General features: G+C 41.3%; 1 pseudogene; it reads right to left on the reverse strand.

Moving 5' to 3' along the window:
- Positions 1–458: 458 nt before the first annotated feature.
- Positions 459–10615, reverse strand: LOC130112074 (THAP domain-containing protein 6-like; annotated as a pseudogene).
- Positions 10616–11412: the final 797 nt, after the last annotated feature.

Below are 11412 nucleotides of genomic sequence, written 5' to 3' on the forward strand. Positions count from 1 at the left end.
TCAGTGGGTTTCTTCTGCATACTGAGCAAGCTCTTTTTTGCATCGTTAAGCAGAGGCCACTACCAAAATTCTCGACAAAATCGTAAATAACACAAATGGATCCAGTATTTTGTGACATTTTGAGGCAGGTTAGCTTGCTAAATGACGAGGGAATTGAGTGGAAAATTGGTGACCTACTGTACAACATTCATTAAAAGTGTCAAAAGAATTATTTGGTATTAATATATAAATCAAATTTCAGAAATGTATTATTAAATGTATTTACTTATTCATGAAACTAATTATTTGGTGATTTATTAAAAGTGTCGAGAAGCAAAAGACAGCGGCAAGAGGATATAAGAGTGTGGTTTGGAAGAGAAATTCCACTTATTAAAGGATAATTCCTATTTTTTTACAAGCTGGATCAGACAGCTTTTGGCCTCATGCATCTTGGTTATGAGAGCATTTACTCACCGGCTTCATTGTGGAGGCTTTGGGTACGTGACCACGGCTGGACTCAGCTGGACAGCAGCATCTGACGGGACAATGGAGCACAAGCATCATCAGACACGTTTCAACAAGTTCAGTTCAACCACATTATCTAAATCATGTATGTGGAATTCAAACTGAAACTGCAAGTTAAAAGTTATTACCGGAAATGTCCAATAGTGTCAATGGTGGATCCATTGCTAAGCTACTTCCTGATTCAACTTGCAGGAACGACCATCTCACTTACCGTAACTAGCTGCAACCAGAAGGAAGCTGCCCGGCCAGTGCAATTGAGAAGTCCTAGATAACGGCACATCATGTACACAGTCTAACTGCTTTTTTGCATGGTTGTCATTGTTAGGACAGGCTTAAGGCTTGTGTTGAATTGCCCATTAAAAGACACCATAGCGGCCGTTCCATGTCCATCATCTCCAAAATGAAGATGGTGAGTCTATGATTAAATGATTATAAATTAAATTATAAATTAAATGAGTAAATGATTATAAGTGATGTGCACAATGGTAAAACTACAAAAATGAGACCCAGATTGTAAAAGAAATAGAATGATCTTTTAAGAGACACATAGATAAAGGGCTATGAATAAATGGCATATAAAAAGATCAGGAATCAGGAACATTTTATTTGTCATTTCATTTCATGTACTTTCGTACATGAAATGAAACCAAATATCGTTTCCCCCCAGCCCACAGCAGTGCAACAAGAGACAAAAGCTCATATCCAAAAACTACAAGAACACACATATCCAAACTAACACATATATCCAAACTAAACAAAAAAAAAAATCACTGTCCAAGGGAACGAACACCAGCCAGGAAGACTGTCGGAACTGTCGGTCTGTATGGGCTAGCAGTTAGCTTAGCCTGTCCCACTTCTGCGTCCTGTCAGACCGCCCTCTTTGTCTGCAGCTCCGGGCAGGGCCGTGGTCCCTGGGCCCACAGGATGCAGCACACCAGACTCTCCCAGCCAATCCAATGCCAGCTCTCCCAGCCATCAAACGAAGACAAAACTTAGATGCAGACATGGACAAAGAAACTGAATGGACAGCAGCTTATCCCGGATAAGGCCTTAACCATGATATGATATGATACAATATGATATATGATATGATATATGATATATGAGCTATTATCTGGGATATTGTGTGCATGTAATCAGAGTGAGTTAAGCACATAGACTGCATTTTCAATATTCACAATATGTCATGACTAAGATGGAGAGGCAAGAAATGAAGGGAAAGGAAAGAATTCAAGGGCTGCAGTTGGCGTCTCGCCACAATACTAGGTCTTCAAGTTAGTGAAGGACTTGGCAGTTACACCACATAGCACATGATACCAATTGGATGTTTATGGAGGACTTGTTTCTTGGACGGTGTTTACCGAAATCCAGACATCTTAAAATAAGTAGCTGGCCAATCACAAGTCACCAATACAGCTTATAAAAGGAGTCCAAATCTTAATTACCGGAAGCAGTAGCACTTTTCCTCCTGAAAACAGCAAATAGTTGGCTGTCATTTACAGACAATCGTCAAGGTGATGATTATTTTTGTTGAAGACAGATTTAAACAGCATCATTTTATAATTTCATGCGGAGAAAAATGGGGTATACTCTTTTAGATCTGGTTATCAAAATGATTAAGGTAGCAGCTAGCAATATCAAGTCCTCTGTACTTACTGTATGACAGATTTCATATTTAAGGTGAGAGATATAAGAATGAAGGTCAGTGGCACGAAACTGATCTGATGTTTAACTTTCAAGGATGGGTGGACCAAAGCCATGCCAGCGGACTCACTTCCTGTGAAAGTGACTTGTCCAGGAATGATTGGAAAGTGGTTACCAAAGAAAGGTATGAGATACAAGCTAATCATGTTAACTATAATACTGCTTGCTCCCTGGCAAAAAACAAAAACAAGATTCTGAGCAGCGGTAGTCTGATTTATCTGTATCATTAAAAGATAAGGGAAAAAGCGGAGAAAAAAGTGGGGTGGGCTAGGCCGACTGCTGGCCCATGCAGACCGGCAGTCCCGACAGTCGTCCTGGCTGGCGTTCGTTCTCTGGACAGTGACATTTTTGGACTGTGTTGCAAATTCACTGAATGGACTGTGTTGTTTTTTGTTTTGTTGCTTTGTTCTCTCTGTTTTTGTATGTTTTTAGTGATGTCGTTTTGTTTTGAATATGTTTATTCTGTCTTTTGTGTTGCACTGCTGTGGGCTGGCAGAAACGAAATTTTGTCTCTTTTGTGTATGCAAATACAAAATGAGATGGCAATAAATTGCTCCCGATTCCTGAAATTAAAAGAAAATCATGTTGCTGTTATTCCTTCAACATGGTTGTCTTATATAACTATGAGTGAAAACACTCTCCAAAGAATGTATGGTAGACATCTATTAAACTACAAGTAAAACACAATATATCTGTAAATAAATAATGTGTAAATATTAATCCTTAATCCTGCATGTGCAGACATCTACACAGTCTACACAGTATGTGTGCTGTGGTGTGCATTAATACCCAATTTCCAACCTCAAGTTGCTAAAACACCTTTGTCAATATCTATATTTAGTGATTTGATGCAGTTTGCAAAACAAGCACTGAACAACCCTGTGGTACTTTGAATCTGCGGTCGGATGGGGGGTCAACGTGGGTTCAGAGGAAAATGTGTCAACCATTTCCTCAAATGTCACAAAGTGTGCTCTTATCCCCATGACAAGTTAAACTGAGGAAATGTACAGTTAGATGTTATCTGGTTAAGGGGAATGGACATGGCTGAGAAACCTTCTTACTCACATATGTATGAAACACAAAGGCTTATTATGTCGCACATTACACCGAGGATTAACCCTTTGTCGCTGTGAACAAGCTCATCAGGCATCATCACGTGTGACAATGACGTGGGTAGCGGTTTTACTTCTGTATCTTATGATACTGCCAGGCGGTAGGTAGCCTGGAGGAGATGGTGTGTGTGTGTGTGTGTGTGTGTGTGTGTGTGTGTGTGTGTGTGTGTGTGTGTGTGTGCAGCAGCGTAACGAGTCAGCGCCGGGCCCCAATGCAAGATGATCAAAGAGGGCCCTGGCCTGCCCATCGCAATTGGACTCAACATGACGTCACGTCAGTAGCGAAGGAAACAAGTGAAAGCTTTAAAATGACCAGCAACAGTGAAATGCGCTGCACAGTTTGACACCGAAATGAAATGACCACTAGGAAAACAGACCACTGTGCTATAGCAGAGGAGTCACCATAGCAAGGCCAAGACAGCGATAGACTAGCCCACCGGTGTGGGAGCACCATTACAGATGAAAACATCATCGGTGACAGCACACCTTGACACAGGTGATAACACTATCAGTGACGCCGCACCCGCACAGACAATACATGTCTGCGCATTACATAGGCCTTGTAAACACAAAACACGTGTGTTGATTGATTATTAATAACATAAATACTAAATAAATTCTACTTACGTCACACTCCCCGGGCTCTTCGCTGTGTGAAGTTGTCTACTCTACTGCGTAGTACACAGTAGTCCACATGTCCATAATTACGCGCAGGCACAATTTGCCCATTTTTAACATACCGCATACCGTACACTCAGTGCTCAAGATCTTTGATACGATACTGGCGAGATAAAGAGGGGTCCATGCACACGGGCCCCTAAACTGTTGCGGGCCCCAGCGCAGCTGTGTCACCTGCATGTATGGTAGTTTTACTGCTGCACACGCACGTGTGTGTGTGTGTGTGTTCGCGGCTATTCTGGCAAACTACTGGATCTACCTATCCTACATCTTTTTTTTTTGTGGATGGTTTCTCTCTCTTTCTCCCCAATTGTAACCCCACTCTTCCGAGCCGTCCCGGTCGCTGCTCCACCCCCTCTGCCAATCCCGGGAGGGCTGCAGACTACCACGTCTCCTCCCATACATACAGGCGTAACTTATGGGGGGGTCAGGGGGGACATGTCCCCCTCAATATTTAGAAGAGGTGAATTTGTCCCCCCCAAAAAATATATCATGAATGATAATGTTAACTCCCTCGCCAAAAAAGGTAAAATAACAACACAGACAGTCGAACTACTTAAAATGTCATTCATACTTATTTTCCAACGATTATACCATTTTAACCTTGCCACTGGGATTGCCGACCTCGTTGCTGTCTTGCAGTTGCTCCTGACAACCAGGAGACCGGAGCATGAATGATCGTGTAAGCAAGTGTAAGTAACGTAGCTAGCCAGCTTGCTTGTCTAGCCCAGTACACCACCCTTTCTTACCTTTGGGGTTTCTGAGTTAGATTTTCTCACGTATTTTCGGATGAATTATAGCCTTATCTAGTTTATAACTTGGGTTTGGGGTTATCAGTTCAGACCCCCTCACGAACTAGCTAGCTAGCTAGCGCTTGCTAACAGTAGCCCCTAGACATTTATGTTAGCTTAAATGAACTTGAACTGATAATTTCGGGCACATGAGATAACATAATAGGTACATCTACGAACCAATTTGTGCCAAGGGTATTGTATTAGTTCAAATGTATTTACTACTTTCATTCACAGAGTCAACATGAGCAAGAGGAAAGTAACAGAAGATATCCGATAGGCTAGCCTATCTGAAAGTTGTTTTTCTTTTACATAAATAAGACATTTCCACAATAAATTGATGTAGAAAAAGAGAAAACTGGTGCATACAAATTCACCAGAATGCAGGAAATTAAATGTGTGATGCTCAAAATTTCCAGGGGGAGGACCCCCTGACCCCCCTGCTAAATGTCTCCCCCCGAAATGTTCAAGTGAAAATTACTCCACTGCCATACATGTGGAGTCACCAGCCACTTTTTTCACCTGACAGTGAGGAGTTTCACCAGGGGGACGTAGCACGTGGGAGGATCACGCTATTCCCCCCCAGTTCCCCCTCCCCCCTTTAACAGGCGCCCCGACCTACCAGAGGAGGCGCTAGTGCAGCGACCAGGGCATATACCCACATCCGGCTTCCCACCCGCAGACACGGCCAATTGTGTCTGTGGGGATGCTCGACCAAGCCGGAGGTAACACGGGGATTCGACCTGGCGATCGCCGTGTTGGTAAACAACGGAATACACCGCTACGCTACCCGGATGCCCCCTAGCCTGAAGGCCCAAACATACTCGGGCGGAACGTACGCGGAGCGGACTCCGCCGGAATAAAAGCGGACGTCCGCAAGCCCTGTGAGCGCAAAGCTCAGATTTTACGACCGCGATGAGTCCGCGCCGCACACCAGTGTCACACAAAAGAGTGCTCGGCATGTATTTTTCACATCGACCTCGAATAAATATGACACCGATCTGCATTTTGGATTTGCCGCCATCGCGTGGTGGAACAAAGAAAGCCGGAGCGTCTGATGATGGAGGCGAGCTTTGAGGAGAGACTGGCAGACGAGGTGCGAAAGTACCCACACCACCGTCTCTTCAGTTTATTTTCTTGTAGAGCCAGCAGGCAGAGCATCTCTTCCTCGTCGTCAGTTTCGGACGCCATAACAGAAGAGCGTAAACAACGCGCAAGAATTGTGGGTAATGTAGTGTTTCACGGACAGTTTTACAGGAAACTACAACGCGGAAGTGCGCTTGACTATGGAAGCCCAAATGACCGCGGACATTCCTCACGGACTCTGCTCCGCGTACGTTCCGCCCGAGTATGTTTGGGCCTTATAACTTTTCGTGCACAATTACGACTGTGTGATGAAGAACCTCTTGTGGTTCGAAAAAACATTTGTTCTCGCTATTGCCACTTCCTCTCCTTACTCACGCTCTAGCTCCCTTGACCAACGCTGCTTTCCGTTGCTGCCGTGCGCATGCGGCTGCGTCAGATCGGGCAGCCATAGACATATAAAGAGTAGACGCCGCATCGACCGCTACTACCTATTGGCGCTGACGAACCGTGGGGCCGCAATCTTGGACCGGTCACCCGCTCCACTCAGTGTAATGTGTTTGGCAGGCGCAATGAACTGTCAGCGCAGTTAATCAATCATAACTCGCTGAATACCAAACTGATTTCCACGCCTTTTTTGTTGCTGAAAACGTCATACATGTAGCTATGATACAGGACACATGGTTTGACGTATTTTAATATTCATAGTTGGCTTAACAGTAATAGAATATTCTGATATATGTGATGTATGATAGGTAGCTACCGTATTGTTCTGAATATAAGAGGGAGTTTTTACCCTGGAAATACGTATGAAAAAGGGGGGGGTCGTCTTACATTCGAGGTCTAGACTTTTGAATGTCAATATACATTCTCAGTCGGATTTGTTTCAAGACCGTTCTAAAATTAGACCACTTCGATGGTTAATGCAGTTATTGAAATGGTTATTTTTTCACTATGAGATGGATAGTCTCAATAGACTAGTTTATTTTCATTTGTATGCTATTTAAATACCATAAGTCATTCATTTACAAATGTATTTACATTTTTTTATTTAAATGTGACAATTTCATCTAAAATATATTGAAAACATAATTTTATTTAAACGCTGTTAAACAGACTACCTTGTTTTATCCAATGCGGTTTTATTATCATTATTTTCAAATATAATGTTTTTCTTTATAAAACCAATATTTGCTCTTCAAATAGTATTTTTCCAAAAATGAGTCTTGAAAAAAGGGGGGGTCGTCTTATAATCAGGGTCGTCTTATATTCGGAACAATACGGTATTTAGCAAAACACTCACTATTTATATATATATATATATATATATACATACACACACACACGCACGCTAAAATATGATAGAGAGGCAGAAGCAGATAGTGGCAGTAAAGTCAGCTATTTTAATAAGTTGAAGAAACAATATATGATTAGGCTATATAAATATATAAACAATATATGAACACATTATATATCTACAGTATATATAACAACAATATATGTTATATATCAGAGAAAATGAAAATATATATAAATCCCCGCCCCAAACCATATTTACACATGTACAAAGTTGCTTACATAGGTGACCAGTACATACAATGGACAAACGTAAACACTGACAACAACACAAAATATTTACATGTGAGGGTAGGAAGTATACATTGTGTGTGTGTGTGTATAATAAAGTGGTATAATACTGTAATAATATCGTAATTATATCCAAGAGTATGATGTAATAATAAAAAAATAAATACAGATATACATATATATTTTAAAGAGAGATAAATATATAAACAATGTAGCATAACAATGTAGGGGAAAAAATAAAAGTTGCTAATTAAAGTTTGACATGAAACCCCTAAAACCCTTGAAAGAGAACTGTTTTGCCATGAAGTCTACTTGAAGATCTGAAATTTTATGAGCAAAAATCAATAAGTCCCCTTCAGATAATAACTAAGGAGTTTAATACAGAGTGTAAGAATAACATGTACATGAATTTCAAAGCACTAACTTCGTCTTACCTGAGTAGAATTCAAGCCTCTCGTTGAGCTCTTCATTAATGAGGTTCTTTTCTCTCAAATCCCCCAAAAGACTTCTTTGTGGTCTTTGCCCTCTTTTCTCTGGCCATGGCATTCTTCTTCTCTCGCTCCAGACTTTCCACTCTTGCCAAGGCTTCATTAAGTCTGGTCTTCAGAGCAGTAGAAGAAGCAGGAAAGGCATAGGCATGATCCTAGTAGAAAGAGGGATGAACATAGTTTGAGTGATGTTTCACTTCACACACATCACTTGGACACCACTAGTGTATGGCCCACATTCTCATCACCTGTCAAAGCCAATGCCAGCACCGTGTGTGTGTGTGTGTGTCAGGAATGCATGTTCAACATGTCTTTAATTGTGTGTATGGGTTAATTTGTGAGTGTGTTTAATATGAGTGGCAGCAAACAAGTGAGATTTGAATATGTCCAGGACCATTATGATATGATGTTTAAAGTAGAAACATCATTAGGCTGAGGTTGTGGGTGTGAGGCTGCAGGTTCTGGGGCATCCTGAGAGGCCACGGACAGGCTCTCTTCAGCTCTTCTGGAGGTAGACGTAGTCCTTTCCCTTTCCGGCTAAAATGAAGAAGTATAATACTTGAAAAGAATATATATATATACAGGGATGAATATCTCACCCAGCCCTGTAATTGATAATAGAATATTTACATTTATTAATGCTAATAGTTTTATGATGATACACCTACTCTTTGGAGGTGAACCGAGAAGCTGAAGATAGATGGAATAACTACATGTCTGAGTCGGACAATCTGACCTGTCCTATCAAAATGGCTCTGCTTAAAATGCTCACAGCAGAGCACGGAGGAATCACTTGCAGTGAATCCTTCCCTCCTCAAAGACACTTCCCACTTCTTCCTCAAAACATTGTCTTTGGGAAACCTTCAAAATGAAAACGGGAGATTTGAGAGAGTCTACACAAAAACATTTTACAAAGGAGGTCACGCTTATTTTTTTCCTTGAAATTTCATAGAACCTTTCTTCAACAAAACTCCTATTTTGATGCATATTTGTTGACGATGAACCAAAGCTGGTGAAATTGTGAATACGGTAGGTTTGTTTGCAAACTATTCTACAGTCAGATGTTCTGTATTTTTAAGTAAGTGAGGTGGGTATGAGACATGAGAGGTGGGAGAACCGGGCCGAAAGTACCACTTTTTACTTTTTCCGAGTTTACTCCGGTATGGTGACAGTAATAGATGCCATATTTTATCAGAAACAACATACATGTGTCCCCTTTCAGAAGCAACTTTCCATATGTTTCTCAGTTAAATGATCTGGACATAAACAGACGGAGAACACAACTTGCGCGATGGTACTTTCGCACCTCCCTTGCGGGACCAAAGTAGCACTGCTGCGGTGCCAAAGTAGCGGCTGTCATAAAGCGTAAGATGCATCGTATAATTATGGTTTTGTATTCTGATCACGTTTACCTTTATCAACCAATCTTGCAGACCCAATTTAACATCTGTGCCAATTCATCAAGGCAATATTTTGAGTTTCATAGACTAATAAATATTCTTAGCGTCAATTTATCAATGTTGTGTAACGCAATTTTGATACAAGCCTCGTATTTTTTCAACATTTTCACAAAAACGTCAGTGATAGAGGTTGGTTATTATATTTGAATCAGCCATTCGCGCTTTTGTTCATTTCTTTTAATTCACCAATTGCTTTTGCGCTAACCTTCATGCGCACACCGCCATCACGTGGTGGAACTAATTGGTCTTTGTCGTCATTTGGATAATTGCAGTTTGTGTGAAGGCGTAAGCAAGGTAAGTCCTCAAATAATTAAAAACAATTGGCTATGTAGGCTGAAAAGAATGACCTTAACTGTACTATTCTGTAAGTACAATACAATGAAATACATTAACTTGCAGCTTGCCAGGGAAATAATTTACGTTACTTTCGTCCCTCCCCTCGCTGGTACGTTCGACCCTCTCAGGTCACCTCTCCATTTAGCCAGGCTAGCACAGTTCATATGCTAGCCTGTCGATTTAAAACTATTCTGTCATCGAGACAGTAAATGTGCTAACAAAGCAACATAAAGTCATTTACCGGAACTTCTAAGAACGAAACGCAATTCGAAAAAAAAACCTCAGATCACGTAATTTTACTTACCGCATGAAAAAACAGCTTTCGCGCTATAACTTTTTTAAATAACTGCGTATCGCGCCAGTGTTTTGGGAGAAGGGGGAGGTATTATCAACACACACGCTGACTTAATTGCGTCACGTCCTGTTTTGTTTCCTTGGAAAAAAGCTCTGCGCTAATTTCGCGGCGTGTTACTTTGGGCCCGGTTCTCCCCTATCTTACTGTTGTTAGGATGGATTACATGTGAATAATACAGTCTGTCCCACCTGTGTAAAATTCGCTGGTCAATATAATACCAGTAACGTTAACATTGTTTTATTTGTACAATAGCATTCTTTTGTCTGTTGTAAAGTCAGTGTTATGGAATATGACTTATAAAGTCTCAGCTCATAGCCGGGTGAACACCGGCACTGAGCATAGCCTAGCTAGCTGGCTACGATTTCGCAGTTGGACATAAATACAGTACAGTAATATTATATTCACAAAATACAACCAATAGTGATGTTCAATCTTACTTGTGAAAAGTAATCCCCCGAGCCCTGTTTTCGACGGTCCGTCGATTGGAGCAGGAATATGCTGAACAGTGTTCTGGCATCTTTCTCAGTCGTGTATTCTGCTGCTAGGCAACTCGTAGGATGACCGGTCAAAGATGGCGGCCGTATTTCTCGCGCCCCAACAGCCAATGCGGCGTCTACTCTTTATATGTCTACGCGGGCAGCGATAATGCCAGAAGCAAAACATGTATTCGGGTATGAATCTTTAAAGTAAACGAGAAATTGATCGTATTTCGCAAGCCAGCAAATAATTCCCTGCTGATGTCAGCACAGGAGAACTGGAGGAACACTGGATGAACCAAAAATAATCCACTTTATTCAACTCGGCACCACGTGGAATTTCCAATGTTAAAACTCCGCTATAAAACAACAGTAGGATTAATAGCTACAACAAAACATTTCCCATGGCTGAGCTATGTTTCCTTACCGTTTTCTTACCTGCAAACGGAGGCAGTGGAACATGGAACATGGCTACCAGTGCAGGGGAAGAAGCCCATATGTGTATATCTTCGCAAATAATCATGCAAAACTTTTAAAATCCGTTTGAGGTGCAAAGCAATATGTAATTGGATCGTTACGACAAACATTTCAGAAAAAATCACTATTCACCATGTCATAGAACTTCATGGATTTTTGAGTGACAGTATTTCCATGTCCCGTGTATGGCGCTTGAAAAAAAGATCCAACAGCATATTTTCTGCACTTCCCTGCTCATCTGACATCAGAACAGGGCAGACATTTCTATGGGCAGGACTACACTGAAATAACCAATGTGTAAACATGCTTCCTGGCTATTTTCAACAGATCAATCTGTCTTGTTATGTCCTGCAAATTTGGT

Source organism: Lampris incognitus, chromosome 4 (assembly GCF_029633865.1).
Source record: "Lampris incognitus isolate fLamInc1 chromosome 4, fLamInc1.hap2, whole genome shotgun sequence".
NCBI classification, from domain to species: Eukaryota; Metazoa; Chordata; class Actinopteri; order Lampriformes; family Lampridae; genus Lampris; species Lampris incognitus.